Here is a 19,250-nt window from a genome sequence, read left to right as displayed (position 1 = left end):
ACATGGTGAAATCACCTTAGAACATACCACAATTCCTAAAATGAGTATGGTTCCATCAACAAATGATTTATAATGTAACTAAAGTCTTAAAACCTTCTATTAACTGCAATGCTTTTTAATGAGGTGCTATCATGTATATTGGTCCCAAGATGGCTGCCAACACTTCTTGGATGAAGTGCTGACAGCCAATCAGATCTCAGGATGAGATGTGTGGTTAGGCTCCGCCCACATATATATATGCTTTTAAATGCTATTTTCTCAGGAAATACTGAACAGATTTACACCAGACCTGCAAAAGGCACTTCCTTGACCTTATGGCTACCTCTCTGCCAAATTTCAAGTAATTCTGTTCAGCCGTTCGGGCTGTAGCTGTGTCTAAAGGTCCTATGGAAAAATGCATGGGAAAAACGCGTTTTAGGACCCCCCTTTTTTCTCGGCCCCTGCTTGACGAATCCCCCCGAGACTTTCAGGGTAGGAGCGGAGCGTAGCGCCCCACCTATTTTGAAAATTTCGCGAGGATTCGTCGACCGGCGCCAAAGTTATTCCAAATAGAATGTTGCGGATTTCCTATGGAAACAGGGTCCTAACTATAACTACCTACTGGCGACCGCCAGTAGGTAATGTTTGCATGAATTTGTATTTATATAGATATGCAGATTATATTTATATGTTTATATATGTATATATATGTATATACACATACATATCTATAAATGCATATGCATATATATGCATATATATATGTGCATATGTGTGCATGTACAGAGAGGTAGAGAGGTAGAGGTGTATAGGTAGAGGTATAGAGGTAGAGAGGTAGAGGTAGAGAGGTTGAGAGTAGTAGAGTGAGAGGTAGAGAGGTAGAGAGTAGAGAGCGAGTAATAGAGAGTAGAGAGTGAGTAGTAGAGAGTAGTAGAGAGTAGGAGAGAAAGTATCAGAGAGTGAGTAGTAGAGAGTAGTAGAGTGAGTAGTAGAGAGTTAGTAGCAGAGAGAGATTATTAGAAAGTGAGTAGTAGAGAGTGAGTAGTAGAGTGAGTAGTAGAAAGTAGTAGAGAGTAGTAGAGAGTGAGTAGTAGAGAGTGAGTATTAGAAAGTGAGTAGTAGAGAGTAGTAGAGAGTGAGTAGTAGAGTGAGTAGTAGAAAGTAGTAGAGAGTAGTAGAGAGTGAGTAGTAAAGAGTAGTAGAGAGTGAGTAGTAGAGTGAGTAGTAGAGAGTAGTTGAGAGTGAGTAGTAGAGAGAGTAGTAGAATGAGTAGTTGAAAGTAAGTAGTAGAGAGTGAGTAGTAGAGAGTAGTAGAGAGTAGTAGAGTAGTAGAGAGTGAGAAGTAGAGAGTGAGTAGTAGAGAGCAGTAGAGTGAGTAGTAGAGAGGGAGTAGTAGAGAGAGAGTAGTAGAGAGAGAGTAGTAGAGAGTAGTAGAGAGTGAGAAGTAGAGTAGTAGAGAGTGAGTGGTAGAGAGTAGTAGAGAGTAGTAGAGAGTGAGTAGTAGAGAGTGAGTAGTAGAGAGTAGTAGTAGAGAGGAGTAGAGTAGTAGAGAGTAGTAGAAAGTGAGTAGTAGAGAGTGAGTAGTAGAAAGTAGTAGCGAGTGAGTAGTAGAGAGTGAGTAGTTTAATTTTAAAGGAACACAATGAGGAGGTTCATTTTGCCATAGAAATTATGATTAGTGAGGAAAAAAGAAAAATTAGGGCACATTTTGAGTGACTTCTCAAATCCTCTTCTATTTCATTAAAATATTCTGACATGCAGACTGAAACATGCACTTTCAATACCAGAAGCAGACTTCCCTGGTGAGCAGTAGCTTTACTACAGTGATCTAATGAGCAACTAGAGTGCTACCATTCAGAATTTATGGAAAATGTGTGACACATCTGAATGCCTTCTTGATGGAATCAAAGTAAACAAGCATTGAAAATGCAATAGGTCTCGCCCTCGTTTAAGTTAAAGCAATTTTGTTTGTAATTAGGTGGCTTTTTAGCTTTGCTTGTATTAGAGTTTTTCAAACTTTCATGTACATACCATGCATATGTATGCATATATGTATATGTATATGTTTGCATGAATTTGTATTTATATAGATATGCAGATTATATTTATATGTTTATATATGTATATATATATATACACACATACATATATATAAATGCATATGCATATATATGCATATATATATGTGCATATGTGTGCATGTACAGAGAGGTAGAGAGGTAGAGGTGTATAGGTAGAGGTATAGAGGTAGAGAGGTAGAGGTAGAGAGGTCGAGAGTAGTAGAGTGAGAGGTAGAGAGTAGAGAGCGAGTAATAGAGAGTAGAGAGTGAGTAGTAGAGAGTAGTAGAGAGTAGTAGAGAAAGTATCAGAGAGTGAGTAGTAGAGAGTAGTAGAGTGAGTAGTAGAGAGTTAGTAGTAGAGAGTGATTATTAGAAAGTGAGTAGTAGAGAGTGAGTAGTAGAGTGAGTAGTAGAAAGTAGTAGAGAGTAGTAGAGAGTGAGTAGTAGAGAGTGAGTATTAGAAAGTGAGTAGTAGAGAGTAGTAGAGAGTGAGTAGTAGAGTGAGTAGTAGAAAGTAGTAGAGAGTAGTAGAGAGTGAGTAGTAGAGAGTAGTAGAGAGTGAGTAGTAAAGAGTGAGTAGTAGAGAGTAGTAGAGAGTGAGTAGCAGAGAGTGAGTAGTAGAGAGTAGTAGAGAGTGAGTAGTAAAGAGTGGTAGAGAGAGTAGTAGAGAGTGAGTAGTAGAGAGTAGTAGAGAGTGAGTAGTAGAGAGTGAGTAGTAGAGAGAGAGTAGTAGAGAGCAGTAGAGTAGTAGAGCATGAGTAGTAGAGAGTGGGTAGTAGAGAGTAGTGGAGTAGTAGAGAGTGAGTAGTAGAGAGTAGTAGAGAGTGAGTATTAGAGTGAGTACAAGAGAGTAGTAGAGAGCGAGTAGCAGAGAGCAAGTAGTAGAGAGTGTGTAGTAAAGAGTGAGTAGTAGAGAGTGAGCAGTAGAGAGATTAGTAGAGTAGTAGAGAGTGAGTAGTAGAGTGAGTAGTAGAGAGTAGTTTAGAGCGAGTAGTAGAGAATCAGTAGTGGAGAGTGAGTAGTAGAGAGTAGTAGAGAGTGAGTAGTAGAGAGAGAGTAGTACAGAGTGAGTAGTAGAGAGTAGTAGAGAGTGAGTAGTAGAGAGTAGTAGACTGAGTAGTAGAGAGTGAGTAGAAGAGAGTAGTAGAGTGAGTATAAGAGAGTGAGTAGTAGAGAGTGAGTATTAGAAAGTGAGTAGTAGAGAGTAGTAGAGAGTGAGTAGTAGAGTGAGTCGTTGAAAGTAGCAGAGAGTAGTAGAGAGTGAGTAGTAGAGAGTGAGTAGTAGAGAGTGAGTAGTAGAGAGTAGTAGAGAGTGAGTAGCAGAGTGAGTAGTAGAGAGTAGTAGAGAGAGAGTAGTAGAGAGTGAGTAGTAGAGAGTAGTAGAGAGTGAGTAGTAGAGAGTGGTAGAGAGAGTAGTAGAGAGTGAGTAGTAGAGAGTAGTAGAGAGTGAGTAGTAGAGAGTAGTAGAGAGTGAGTAGCAGAGAGTAGTAGAGTGTGAGTAGTAGAGAGTGAGTAGTAGAGAGAGAGTAGTAGAGAGTAGTAGAGTAGTAGAGCGTGAGTAGTAGAGAGTGAGTAGTAGAGAGTAGTGGAGTAGTAGAGAGTAGTAGAGAGTGAGTATTAGAGTGAGTACTAGAGAGTAGTAGAGAGCGAGTAGCAGAGAGCAAGTAGTAGAGAGTCTGTAGTAGAGAGTGAGTAGTAGAGAGTGAGTAGTAGAGAGAGTAGTAGAGTAGTAGAGAGTGAGTAGTGGAGTGAGTAGTAGAGAGTAGTTGAGCGCGAGTAGTAGAGAATCAGTAGTGGAGAGTGAGCAATAGAGAATGAGTAGTAGTGAGTGAGTAGCACAGAGTGAGTAGTAGAGAGTAGTACAGAGTGCGTCAATGTCTAGATATGTGTATAAGTGCATTTGATAGTGTTCTATTAATTAGTGACTGCATACATAAATGATTCCGTTGTTGAATGGGTAGTTGTGTGTAGACATAGGAATCAGTGAGTGGGTATGTAATAACTGGTGTTGGTGTTTCAATGGTTTCAAAGATGGTACTCTGTATTTTACAGTGAGTGATGAAAGGTTATACTAGTGTATGATGAGGTGTATCAGATTGTCACGTGGATGATGTCATCAGTGATGTCATTTGAGATGTCATCAGTGATGTCATCAGTGATGTCACGGACCATGTCATGAATGATGCAATATGTGACATCATCAGCAGTGCATTGCGGGTGCGTGAGTTATAGTTAGCAGAACTAACTATAACGGAGGAATTTCTATGGTTTTGTACGAGTGAAATGGCCAGCTAACTATACCACCCCTGAAACCTATGTTTTTTTCTGTGAATTTCTTAGGTTTTTTAAATGCTAATTTCTAACTATAACGTCTCTGAAACCTATAGTTTTTTTCAGTGAATTTTAAAGGTTTTTTAAATGCTAGTTTTTAAGTGTGATAGTAGTTTTACCTATTTTTTTGTACTGATTTTCTACAGTTTTTTAACTGTTTGTTGATAAATATTTCATTCTTTAAATAACATGATATATTTTTCAGAAAATTGCACAATTTATTTTTTTAAAAAAATTCAAACGGAAATATTGATACAAATCTTTTGTTTTCATTGTTTATTTTAATATATTAATATCATTTTCTTTAAAAAAAAAAAATCCAATTTTTTTTGGAGTCGCGCACTCAAAGCGTACACATCACAGTGGGTGCGCAGATTCTAGCCGCCATTTTAGAAAAGCCGTCAAGGATCCACGTACAGTGTGCAACGGCTGCGTGTTTTTCAGTTACATCATATACATTTAATATTACGTGATGTGCGCAAATGGTATGCGACCAGTCCGCGACTCCTGCTCCCGCGCATTCACGACACATGCGCATACGAGATGCTTGCGCGGTGGCGGTTCACGCGTGATGTCATATACATGCTGGGGCGCTCAGGGTGCACGGCTCCCGCAAAAAAAAATTATGTTCCAAAATGATATGTATGTGTCTGTAATATACATATTAGGGCAAGAGATTATCTAAGATATTCATAAAAATAATATATTTGTACTTATAATAAACTTATATTATTTTTAAATATATTTTCGCGAAGTCGGGTGCGTGCATTGTGAGTGCAGAGAACCAGGTCAGCAGAGCTGCTGTAGAGCCAGAGAAACCAGGTCAGCAGAACCGTTGTAGAGCCAGAGAACCAGGTCAGCAGAGCTGCTCTAGAGCCTAAGAAGCAGGTCAGCAGAGCTGCTCTAGAACCAGAGACCCAGGTCAGCAGAGCTGCTCTAGAGGCCGAGAACCAGGTCAGCAGAGCTGCTGTAGAGCCAGAGAAACCAGGTCAGCAGATCTGCTTTAGAGGGAGAGAACTAGGTCAGCAGAACTGCTTTAGAAGCCAGAGAACCAGGTAAGCAGAGCTGCTCTGGAGCCAGAGAACCAAGTCAGCAGAGCTGCTTTAGAGCCATAGAACCAGGTCAGCAGAGCTGCTCTAGAGTCAGAGAACCAGGTCAGCAGAACTGCTTTAGAGCCAGGAAACCAGGTCAGCAGAGCTCTTTAGAGGGAGAGAACCAGGTCAGCAGAGCTGCTTTAGAGCCAGAGAACCAGGTCAGCAGACCTGCTCTAGAGCTAGAGAAGCAGGTCAGCAGAGCTGCTTTAGAGCCATAGAACCAGGTCAGCAGAGCTGATTTAGAGCCAGAGAACCAGGTCAGCAGAGCTGCTCTAGAGGCAGAGCACCAGGTCAGCAGAGCTGCTCTAGAGGCAGAGAACCTGGTCAGCAGAGCTGCTTTAGAGCCAGAGAACCAGGTCAGCAGAGCTGCTCTAGAGCCTAAGAACCAGGTCAGCAGAGCTGCTCTAGAGCCAGAGAACCAGGTCAGCAGAGCTGCTGTAGAGCCAGAGAAACCAGGTCAGCAGAGCTGTAGAGGCAAACAGTGCGTGCCACTTAGGCGTCAATACTAAAATGTAAGGCCACATCTCCATGTGCAAATTTGTCACAAAAACTTGTATTAAGTGTTGGCCTCCAGGCGTAATCTTCAAGAAAAGGCCATTGAGATAGACTCATAAAACAAAATATATTCCCATAGTTCAATAATGACCTATGGGTAGCCAGAATAACTTGGGGGCATATTATCAAGGTCTTGCTATATATTTAGCACCGCTTTTAGCATCTGTTTTCGGGCGAAAAAGCGGCGATAATGCTATCGCACTATTATCGCACTATTATCAAGCAAGAGCTAAACTGCTTTAGCGCTTGCTTGATAAATATAGCGACCGTTTTCAATTACGCCTTGCATGTCATCGCTAATGACATGCAAGGTAGGCGTTCCTGACTTAAAGTCCATAAAAACGGTCGCTAACACAACATCGCCCTATTACCAATTACATGGGAGGTGGATAGTCAGGTTACGACCACGCTTGACTATTAGCAAGCTTTTTTTATCGCACTGGGTTTATCGCAGGATTTCTCCTGCTAAAACCCGCTATCGCTGGCTTTCACATCGCATCTTAGCGGCGCCTTGATAATAGGCCGCTAATGATGCGATGTGAATGAGCGATAGATGACGATAAAAAAAATGCGCTAAACGTGCTTAGCGATATTTATCGCATTTTGTTGATAATATCCCCCTTGGTAACGAGAACTTTGTGTTGGTAGAAAAGGCAGGTTTGGGTCTCGTCCCATGGTTCTCCTCAACATCAGGTAACAAATTGAGGTTTAAAAACTTTATTAAGTTTAAAATGTGATAGGCCCTTGTTGGGAGCTGGCATAGAATGCTGTATATCATTAAGCGTGGCCAAAAGGGTGGCAAAAGTGTACGATGGAGCATGAAAAATGCACAAAAATGGTCATTCGTCTTAGGGTCTGGGTTAACTGTGTTAAACCTCAGAGGTCTTTTCTGGTGCCATTATAGAGATTAGTAGAGTGGCAGAAGCATGGAAGACCTCAATATTTAGAGCAAAAAGAATGGTGCTATCTGATCACTGTCTGTGACACGGATGTAAAAAGTAGCATAAGGTCAAGCAAAGTCTGCGACCCTTGTATTTTACGTTTGAATAACAAGGGGTTGTTTCGCCCAACATTCCTACAACTCTGCAGCCATTTTGTGATTGATTGGATCTGAAGGTGCTGCCGTCCACTTAGTTTAAATCCTTCTACCCAGAATTTGATAATTGAGGAGAGAATGAAAGATTTATAACACTCAGTTATTAAGAAAAAAATAACCCTAGATTCCCATTTGTTCTAATTAATAAAGACTTGTTTTATTGCATGTAGGGAATCGGTTTTTCTTACTCCTAGTGCATAAATCAATTGATCTTTCACAAGGGATGTTTTCTCCATCAATCTGCAGTTTTTGCTGTCATATTACTCTGAAAGCGTTATAAATCAAGATATTGGTTGACTAGAATCGAATTCAATTGCAGCCAACATGTTTCACCGGGCTGTAAGAGCCTGTTAATTTTCTCATGGGTGTACAGTAAGAACATTTGAACAATAACAAGCAATAAACGCACTTGTTTAAAAAATAAACATAAAAGACACTAGAATCTTTGCTTGGATGAAAAGAAGGACAAGCCTTGTTTGGAGATATTCGGGCAGACTGTAGAATGGAAGTAATTCACACCAATTGTAATCCGCTTTTGGAAAGCATTTATGATGAAAATCTTTATTGTTTATGGAGTAGCTGAAAATGAAATAGATCAATGCAAATCTGCGATATGCAATTACAAGAAAGTGTTGAAAAAAGTGATATTGATGTAACTGCAAACAATGCATTTATGATATTGACAAACAATTGTAAGAATATTACAAACACTGTTTGTTAGACTCATTATTTTTTTCCATATTTTTATTCATATTCTGTTAAATGATAATGGTAATGTTATTCCCTTAGTTGTTGGCAACATCGATTTCAGCCTATTTCCTACACATTCTTCATTTTAATTCTAACAATGCTTAATAGACCATCAATTTACTTCTTTTGGAGGCACATGTATTTGCGTGTGTGTTCCATCATTCTGCTTCCAAGACTTCTTATCAGATTCTGCACTCTTTTGGCTAATTCAAGCTCCTGCTCCTATTCTTCAATCATGTTTTTAATTTAATGGGAAAGTAGAATACCTGCTTGTACTGAGACCATACATTCCTTCAAACTTACAACACAGGTTTTCCTTTAACTAGGGCATTGCAGGTCATGCACTCTATTTTCTATTGAACTCTTCACATCTCTGGAATTAGCATAGATTTTAGACCTGCACTGCTATTTCACCATGTATAATTTTACACTGCTTTCTACCAATGTCTGTTGTAGCATAAATTCTTCATGTTTCATTTCCTCTCCAAAAATGTTTTTTTCTCATTGTGTACCAAGTATAGAGTAATTCATATGTTAAACTATAATAAGTGAAAAAGAGTTTGAAAGAAACCTATATATTTCAGAAATGAACACAATATACTGAGTTTAGGAGCAGTGGTTATTTGTACATCTCTGAACTTGGGGGTACCTACACTAGCATGTGATTCAAAGATCAATTTTCGAAATGTTTTCTTTCTTACACATTGCCTTACATATACAAAGAAATCGAATTCATAATAACAAATGTTCTATTATTCAGTGTTGTCACATGTCTTTAGATAAAAATCGTACAAGACATGTGTTGGTGGGCCTAGGGCCTGCAGCAGGAAAGGGCCCAAAACACAACATGGACACATAACATATTTCCACTGCAAACTGACCCTTTTTTTAAATGTGGGTAGCTGTAGATTTTGGGCCCTAGCTCATCTGGCACCGTGTACAACCTAGCACACCCACACATTTTTTACAGCTAGACACCTAGAGAAATCCAGGGTGGGGTGACTTGCATGTCTCTCAGCAGGTGTTTTTTTTACTCAAAAGCCCTTGCAAACCTCAAACATTGTCTAAAAGTACAATTTTCCCTCACGTTTGCTTGAGGAAAACCTTTGGAGAGCCAAATATTTCCTACCACCCATCATTTGAACAAGTCACCCAAAAAATGGTGCCTGACTTGTGTGGGTAGGCCAAGTGCACCTTGAAGGAAACGGCCCAAAATGCAACATCAACACATCACATTTTTCGACTAAAAACTGATCTTTTCTTTGCAATGTAGGTAGCTGTGGATTTAGGGACCTTGCTCAGGTGACATCTGCGGGAAACTGAGCAAACCTTCACATTTTTTAAAACTAGTCACCCAAGGGAATCCAGGGTGCAGTCATTTGCATGATTCTTACCAGGTTTTCTTACCCAGAAGTCCTTGCAGCCTAAAATGTTGGCTAAAAACACACATTTTCCTCACATTTCTGTGACGGAAAGTTCTGGGATCTGGATCACGAATTTCCTACCAATCATAGTTACCTTATGTATCCCAATACAACTGTACCTCACTTGTGTGGGTGGGCCAAGAAACCACAACACAAAAGACCCTAAATGTACAAGTGGGAAGATCAGTGATAGGGGAAGCTGCAGTATTTGGGGCCATCTTGGCCACCACCCAGGGATACCTAATAGCCACAGATATTTTTGAAAACTAGAAACCCATGGTTTCCAGGGTAGCGTGCCTTGTGTGGATCCCACAAGGTTTTCTTACCTGCAATGCCCTGCAAACCTCAAACTTTACATTTCTGTGATGAAACTTCCAGATTCAGCATGGATCCACAAATTCCTACCACCCAGCAATATCTTACTTGTTCTGATAAAAACGCTGCCCATCATGTGTGACTTGGCCTAGTGCTCTCAACAGAAATTAATCAAACCAAGGTCAATGGGAGTCCGGTTCGAGGACTCACAGTGACTTTGGTTGCCCTTGCAAACCTCAAACTTTGACTAAAAGCACACATTTGTTTCACATTTCTGTGAGGAAAACTTCCAGAATCAGTGGAAACCCAAATATTTCCTATCATCCTGCTTTCCCCCAAATTTCCAGATAAATATGGTAACTGACTTGTGTGGGTAGGCTTAGTGCACACAACAGGAAAGGGCCCAAAATGCAATATGGACACATCACATTTTCCTGATGAAAGCTGACCCATTTTTTCAATGTGTGTAGCTGAACATTTTTGAAAACTAGACAGTCGGGGGAATCCAGGGTGCGATAACTTGCATGGTTCTCACCAGGTGTTTTTACCCAGAAGCCCTTACAAACCTCAAACATTGGCTAAAAACACACATTTTACTCACATTACTGTGACTGAAAGTTCTGGAATCTGTGGGGACCCACAAATTTCCTACCTCTCAGAGTTTCCGGACATCTCTGAATAAGAACAATATCCCACTTTCATGAGTGAACCAAGAGACTATGACACAAAAGTCAAAAAAGGGCTTTGAAGAGGTTGGCTATAGGATAGCTGCAGTACTTGGGGCCGTACCAACCACAGAAGCTTTGAAAACTAGTCATCCAGGGGATTTCAGAGTGGTGTGCCTTGCATACATACTACAAGTTTTTCTTATACACAATGAGCTGCAGAACTCAAACATTGCTTAAAATCATGCATTGTGCTAGCATTTCTGTGATGAAAACTTCTGGAATCAGCAAAAATCTGCAAAATTCCTACCACCCAGCAATATCCCACTTGTCTTGAAAAAAAAGTTGCCCCACTTGTGTGACTGGACCTAGTGCCCTCAACAAGAATGGCTCAAACCAAGGTCAATAGGAATCCTCTGTGAGGACTCTCATTGACCTTGGTTGTGATCCATTGCTGGCTAGGGCACTGAGCCCAGCCACACAAGTGGAACAGTGTTTTTTTATTGGACCATGTAGGATAACGCTGGTAGGTAGGAATTGTGTGGATTCTCGCCAATTCCATCACAGAAATGCAAAGAAAATATTTCATTTTAGGCAACGTTTGAGATTCAGAGGGTACTGTGGGTAAAAACCTTTTGTGGGATTCCTGCTGCACAGACTACCCTGGACTCCTCCAGGTGTCTAGTTTTCAGAAATAACTGGGTTTGGTAGGTTTTTGCAGGTGGGGGCTGAGCTAAGGGCCAGCTACCGCAGCGACATCCATTGCCAATCGGGTCAGTTTTTTACAAGAAATGTTGACGTTGATGTATGTTTTGGGCCTTTTGATGTTGTGGTTCCTAGGCCCACCCACACAAGAGTTGGAGGGTTCTTTTCAGAACAATTGGGGGAACACTGGCCAGTAGGAATTTGTGGATCCCTGTGTATTTTAGAAGTGTGCATCACAGAAATGCCAGGAAAATGTGTGATTTTAGGCAGTGCTTGAGGTACACTGTGCATTGTGGGTAAGAAAACGGCATGGGTTCCATGCAAGGCATTCCGCCCTGGACTTCACTCAATGTCTAATTTTCAGAAATGCTTGGGTCTGGTAGGTTTTCCCTAGTGGCAAGCTACCCAAGCCCAAAAAGTGCAGCCTTTCTACATGGCAAGTGGGACAATATTATGATTTAGGCCCACTCTCATGGCCAAATGTAACAACAACACCCAAAAGAATCGAATGTCTTCTAGTGTGCCATAGGGATGCAGATGTTTAATTACACTGAGGAGCAAAAACACTGTTGGGGCTTTAGAGGTGAGGGTGCGGCCTGATATCAGGTTGGCCAGGCCCACTCTATCATTCTATATAAAGAAATAAACATTCCTGTCATCCAGTGTCATTCTACCCCCACCACCCATGGGGCACATTGGTGGCAAACCTCTCTCTGCCTGCTGGGGAGGCCCAAATACTGCTTTTCTCCTTTGGTGTGGGAGTATGGTATATTGCCAGAGTGCAACTCCTGCACCCCTTTGTTTTGTCCGAAATGCAAAATCCCTGGTGTCTAGTGGGCTTTCTACCACCCCAGGGGGCGGGTTCGGAGCAGTCTCATTGACTTTGTGCCTCCTCCATGGGCAAATTGGAGGCAAACTGCCTGGATGCCCCTGGGGATGGCAGAAAGACTGATTTGTCCCTTTTTTGGCGTGGGGGTGCGGTCCTGTATATGGTGGGGAGACCTTATATATATATATATATATATATATATATATATATATATCATAAACACGGGGGTTGCCAAAATATGGAGTCGCACTCGTACCAAGAGAAGCTTTCCCAAAAGCTTTAATCAAATTCAGGTAGCAGCAGCTTACACCAGTTAATCACAGCATGCGCCCGCTGCCTTGACGCGTTTCGAGTAATCTCTTCTTCAGAAGGCTGCGCGGACTGAGAGCATAGTTTGTGGCTTCTACTTCCATTATAAGCAGCTGCATCACATGTCCATAATTGAACGCCCTGGATGGGGCTCTGTGTTGCATCATGGGAGTTGAAGTCCATAATCTCACCCAAATGGCAACGTTCTCAATATCAATGCAATAAGGCCCTGAGTGAGCCCCCGGTAGCTGTTGTTACTTTAATCCATGCTCCTGGTCCCACAGAATGAGCCCCGTGTATCAGGACTCTGTGGCCCCCACTGTAAGGGGTGGTGCTACTCCGCGACCGGACAGCCGCAAAACATCATAAACACGGGGGTTGCCAAAATATGGAGTCGCACTCGTACCAAGAGAAGCTTTCCCCAAAGCTTTAATCAAATTCAGGTAGCAGCAGCTTACACCAGTTAATCACAGCATGCGCCCGCTGCCTTGACGCGTTTCGAGTAATCTCTTCTTCAGAAGGCTGCGCGGACTGAGAGCGTAGTTTGTGGCTTCTACTTCCATTATAAGCAGCTGCATCACATGTCCATAATTGAACGCCCTGGATGGGGCTCTGTGTTGCATCATGGGAGTTGAAGTCCATAATCTCACCCAAATGGCAACGTTCTCAATATCAATGCAATAAGGCCCTGAGTGAGCCCCCGGTAGCTGTTGTTACTTTAATCCATGCTCCTGGTCCCACAGAATGAGCCCCGTGTATCAGGACTCTGTGGCCCCCACTGTAAGGGGTGGTGCTACTCCGCGACCGGACAGCCGCAAAACATCATAAACACGGGGGTTGCCAAAATATGGAGTCGCACTCGTACCAAGAGAAGCTTTCCCCAAAGCTTTAATCAAATTCAGGTAGCAGCAGCTTACACCAGTTAATCACAGCATGCACCCGCTGCCTTGACGCGTTTCGAGTAATCTCTTCTTCAGAAGGCTGCGCAGACTGAGAGCGTAGTTTGTGGCTTCTACTTCTATTATAAGCAGCTGCATCACATGTCCATAATTGAACGCCCTGGATGGGGCTCTGTGTTGCATCATGGGAGTTGAAGTCCATAATCTCACCCAAATGGCAACGTTCTCAATATCAATGCAATAAGGCCCTGAGTGAGCCCCCGGTAGCTGTTGTTACTTTAATCCATGCTCCTGGTCCCACAGAATGAGCCCCGTGTATCAGGACTCTGTGGCCCCCACTGTAAGGGGTGGTGCTACTCCGCGACCGGACAGCCGCAAAACATCATAAACACGGGGGTTGCCAAAATATGGAGTCGCACTCGTACCAAGAGAAGCTTTCCCCAAAGCTTTAATCAAATTCAGGTAGCAGCAGCTTACACCAGTTAATCACAGCATGCGCCCGCTGCCTTGACGCGTTTCGAGTAATCTCTTCTTCAGAAGGCTGCGCGGACTGAGAGCGTAGTTTGTGGCTTCTACTTCCATTATAAGCAGCTGCATCACATGTCCATAATTGAACGCCCTGGATGGGGCTCTGTGTTGCATCATGGGAGTTGAAGTCCATAATCTCACCCAAATGGCAACGTTCTCAATATAAATGCAATAAGGCCCTGAGTGAGCCCCCGGTAGCTGTTGTTACTTTAATCCATGCTCCTGGTCCCACAGAATGAGCCCCGTGTATCAGGACTCTGTGGCCCCCACTGTAAGGAGTGGTGCTACTCCGCGACCGGACAGCCGCAAAACATCATAAACACGGGGGTTGCCAAAATATGGAGTCGCACTCGTACCAAGAGAAGCTTTCCCCAAAGCTTTAATCAAATTCAGGTAGCAGCAGCTTACACCAGTTAATCACAGCATGCGCCCGCTGCCTTGACGCGTTTCGAGTAATCTCTTCTTCAGAAGGCTGCGCGGACTGAGAGCGTAGTTTGTGGCTTCTACGTCCATTATAAGCAGCTGCATCACATGTCCATAATTGAACGCCCTGGATGGGGCTCTGTGTTGCATCATGGGAGTTGAAGTCCATAATCTCACCCAAATGGCAACGTTCTCAATATCAATGCAATAAGGCCCTGAGTGAGCCCCCGGTAGCTGTTGTTACTTTAATCCATGCTCCTGGTCCCACAGAATGAGCCCCGTGTATCAGGACTCTGTGGCCCCCACTGTAAGGGGTGGTGCTACTCCACGACCGGACAGCCGCAAAACATCATAAACACGGGGGTTGCCAAAATATGGAGTCGCACTCGTACCAAGAGAAGCTTTCCCCAAAGCTTTAATCAAATTCAGGTAGCAGCAGCTTACACCAGTTAATCACAGCATGCGCCCGCTGCCTTGACGCGTTTCGAGTAATCTCTTCTTCAGAAGGCTGCGCGGACTGAGAGCGTAGTTTGTGGCTTCTACTTCCATTATAAGCAGCTGCATCACATGTCCATAATTGAACGCCCTGGATGGGGCTCTGTGTTGCATCATGGGAGTTGAAGTCCATAATCTCACCCAAATGGCAACGTTCTCAATATCAATGCAATAAGGCCCTGAGTGAGCCCCCGGTAGCTGTTGTTACTTTAATCCATGCTCCTGGTCCCACAGAATGAGCCTCGTGTATCAGGACTCTGTGGCCCCCACTGTAAGGGGTGGTGCTACTCCGCGACCGGACAGCCGCAAAACATCATAAACACGGGGGTTGCCAAAATATGGAGTCGCACTCGTACCAAGAGAAGCTTTCCCCAAAGCTTTAATCAAATTCAGGTAGCAGCAGCTTACACCAGTTAATCACAGCATGCGCCCGCTGCCTTGACGCGTTTCGAGTAATCTCTTCTTCAGAAGGCTGCGCGGACTGAGAGCGTAGTTTGTGGCTTCTACTTCCATTATAAGCAGCTGCATCACATGTCCATAATTGAACGCCCTGGATGGGGCTCTGTGTTGCATCATGGGAGTTGAAGTCCATAATCTCACCCAAATGGCAACGTTCTCAATATCAATGCAATAAGGCCCTGAGTGAGCCCCCGGTAGCTGTTGTTACTTTAATCCATGCTCCTGGTCCCACAGAATGAGCCCCGTGTATCAGGACTCTGTGGCCCCCACTGTAAGGGGTGGTGCTACTCCGCGACCGGACAGCCGCAAAACATCATAAACACGGGGGTTGCCAAAATATGGAGTCGCACTCGTTCCAAGAGAAGCTTTCCCCAAAGCTTTAATCAAATTCAGGTAGCAGCAGCTTACACCAGTTAATCACAGCATGCGCCCGCTGCCTTGACGCGTTTCGAGTAATCTCTTCTTCAGAAGGCTGCGCGGACTGAGAGCGTAGTTTGTGGCTTCTACTTCCATTATAAGCAGCTGCATCACATGTCCATAATTGAACGCCCTGGATGGGGCTCTGTGTTGCATCATGGGAGTTGAAGTCCATAATCTCACCCAAATGGCAACGTTCTCAATATCAATGCAATAAGGCCCTGAGTGAGCCCCTGGTAGCTGTTGTTACTTTAATCCATGCTCCTGGTCCCACAGAATGAGCCCCGTGTATCAGGACTCTGTGGCCCCCACTGTAAGGGGTGGTGCTACTCCGTGACCGGACAGCCGCAAAACATCATAAACACGGGGGTTGCCAAAATATGGAGTCGCACTCGTACCAAGAGAAGCTTTCCCCAAAGCTTTAATCAAATTCAGGTAGCAGCAGCTTACACCAGTTAATCACAGCATGCGCCCGCTGCCTTGACGCGTTTCGAGTAATCTCTTCTTCAGAAGGCTGCGCGGACTGAGAGCGTAGTTTGTGGCTTCTACTTCCATTATAAGCAGCTGCATCACATGTCCATAATTGAACGCCCTGGATGGGGCTCTGTGTTGCATCATGGGAGTTGAAGTCCATAATCTCACCCAAATGGCATCGTTCTCAATATCAATGCAATAAGGCCCTGAGTGAGCCCCCGGTAGCTGTTGTTACTTTAATCCATGCTCCTGGTCCCACAGAATGAGCCCCGTGTATCAGGACTCTGTGGCCCCCACTGTAAGGGGTGGTGCTACTCCGCGACCGGACAGCCGCAAAACATCATAAACACGGGGGTTGCCAAAATATGGAGTCGCACTCGTACCAAGAGAAGCTTTCCCCAAAGCTTTAATCAAATTCAGGTAGCAGCAGCTTACACCAGTTAATCACAGCATGCGCCCGCTGCCTTGACGCGTTTCGAGTAATCTGGTCAATGTAGTGCATTAAATTAACACTTGTATACGTTGTTAAGAAATTCATGAAGCAAAAAAAGGGAAGGGGATCATTGACAAAATCATGTATAACACTCTATCCCAAATCATAAATTTAAACCTTGATTTGATAATTGTTTACGATAATGCTTATCTTTAGAAAACTTTTTTGCAAAAACCTTTTTTGCCAAAAGCCTTTGCGACATAAGCCTGTTCATACTATGACAAGCGGGACCGGTTAAAACAATGAACCATAACTTTACGTAACATGAGGGTACTGAAATGAATGTATTGTCCCTCTCCCCCCTTTAACCCACTGGAGGGTAGCAGAGATGATCCATCGCAGAATCATTGTAATATGACGTTTGAGCTTCTGCACAATTATCAAATCAAGGTTTAAATTTATGATTTGGGATAGAGTGTTATACATGATTTTGTCAATGATCACCTTCCCATTTTTTTCTTCATGAATTTTATTTCATTTAGAATTTCTTAACAACGTATACAAGTGTTCATTTAATGCACTACATTGACCAGAATGCTTTGCAACTACGGAAACAGGACGTAATTGCAATATTAGAAATAAATGATGTCTGGTCATGCCCGGTTGTTACCCGTGATCAAGGTTCGAGTTGCGAACCGAAACGCGTTGGGCATAGCTTTGTTTTGCTCATGAACATGAATTAAAAGCAAACTTGAAAAGCATCTGATTCCGAGTGAGTGCGTGTTCATCTGGACTTCTGGGCACAGAGGTCACCTGCTGACATAATTACCGGCTGCTCTGCCGTACGAACTTCGCACCGCGCCACAAAAGTAGCGCCGACTTTCAGAAGAGGGCACCACAGGATTTATATATATATATATTCACAGAAAAAAACATAGGTTTCAGGGGTGTTATAGTTAGCTGCCCATTTCACTCGTACAAAACCATAGAAATTCCTCCGTTATAGTTAGTTCTGCTAACTATAACTCACGCACCCGCAATGCACTGCTGATGATGTCACATATTGCATCATTCATGACATGGTCAGTGACATCACTGATGACATCACTGATGACATCTCAAATGACATCACTGATGACATCATCCACTTGACAATCCGATACACCAAATCATACACTAGTATAACCTTTCATCACTCACTCATTTAAACCAAAGTGCCCAAAGACAGCGAGGACGCACTCACTACAAATGCAACCATCCGGTTTTATTTAAAGGAAAACAAGCAGCTGTATTTCAGTTCAACATTTTCCTGCCTGACGCGTTTCAAGGACATTTCCTCTTATTCATAGGCAATTATTAGAAACATCACAGAGGCACCAATTACACCTTCATTAGTATGCTGATAATTACACAGTCCATTAGTATGGGTTCCTCAAGTAGGTATACTTTCGTGATGCATGTTGGTATTTGCAGTTTGTAATTGGCACATTCTTACCCTCGAGTGGGTTCTGTTCGTTTCCAAGCTTTAAAATTGATTTCTTCACCCTGCAGTGGGCCTCCGAAATGCAGAGCAAGTTGTATTTAGCCTCATTTGTAGTACTGCTTTTGCCAGTTTGGCATAGTTCCAAGCCACGCAGCCCCTCCTTTCATTCATGAGGTGGTGCAGCCCTCCACGGCAGGGCTGCCGTGTGAAATATTTAAACCAAAGTGCCCAAAGACAGCGAGGACGCACTCACTACAAATCCAACCATCCGGTTTTATATAAAGGAAAACAAGCAGCTGTATTTCAGTTCAACATTTTCCTGCCTGACGCGTTTCAAGGACATTTCCTCTTATTCATAGGCAATTATTAGAAAATCACAGAGGCACCAATTACACCTTCATTAGTATGCTGATAATTACACAGTCCATTAGTATGGGTTCCTCAAGTAGGTATACTTTCGTGATGCATGTTGGTATTTGCAGTTTGTAATTGGCACATTCTTACCCTCCAGTGGGTTCTGTTCGTTTCCAAGCTTTAAAATGTATTTCTTCACCCTCCAGTGGGCCTCTGAAATGCAGAGCAAGTTGTATTTAGCCTCATTTGTAGTACTGCTTTTGCCAGTTTGGCATAGTTCCAAGCCAGGCAGCCCCTCCTTACATTCATGAGGTGGTGCAGCCCTCCACGGCAGGGCTGCCGTGTGAAATATTTAAACCAAAGTGCCCAAAGACAGCGAGGACGCACTCACTACAAATGCAACCATCCGGTTTTATTTAAAGGAAAACAAGCAGCTGTATTTCAGTTCAACATTTTCCTGCCTGACGCGTTTCAAGGACATTTCCTCCTATTCATAGGCAATTATTAGAAACATCACAGAGGCACCAATTACACCTTCATTAGTATGGACTGCACCATCTTTTGAAAAAGTAAGAGGCTGTGGTGTAAACTGCTTTCAACCAATACAGCGCAGCCAGCCAACTTTCCTGCACATTCAACCTTCTACTATAGAAAAAAATGTGCTTTTATTTAACAAGTGAGTACAAACCCACTGTGGGGAATACAATGCTGCTTCTCTGAACTACGTGTTCCAGAATGCCAGGAATGGAGTACAGCCCACTGAGGGCGGATAAACTAATTAAGAGACATTTAAATAAAAGGAAAGCAATTTTTACTCACTTGCAAGCTGCCTATGAAGAAGGGACGAAGAGTCTTGAAACACGTCAGGCTAAAGCTAATTAATGGACTTGGATGCAAAGGAGAGTTGCCAATAAATAACCGGAAGGTGGGCCTGCTGCCGAGTGCGTTCTGTGAAAGCTTCAGGGCATTTGGTATAAAATAAATTCACACGGCGGCCCCCGTCGTGACAGGACTGCACCATCTTTTGAAAAAGTAAGAGGCTGTGGTGTAAACTGCTTTCAACCAATACAGCGCAGCAAGCCAGGCATAACGAACTTTCCTGCACATTCAACCTTCTACTATAGAAAAAAATGTGCTTTTATTTAACAAGTGAGTACGAACCCACTGTGGGGA

Source organism: Triturus cristatus, chromosome 2_1, assembly GCF_964204655.1.
Source record: "Triturus cristatus chromosome 2_1, aTriCri1.1, whole genome shotgun sequence".
Classification (NCBI taxonomy): Eukaryota; Metazoa; Chordata; class Amphibia; order Caudata; family Salamandridae; genus Triturus; species Triturus cristatus.
The sequence above is the reverse complement of the archived record's forward strand: the minus strand, read 5'-3'. Positions refer to the sequence as shown.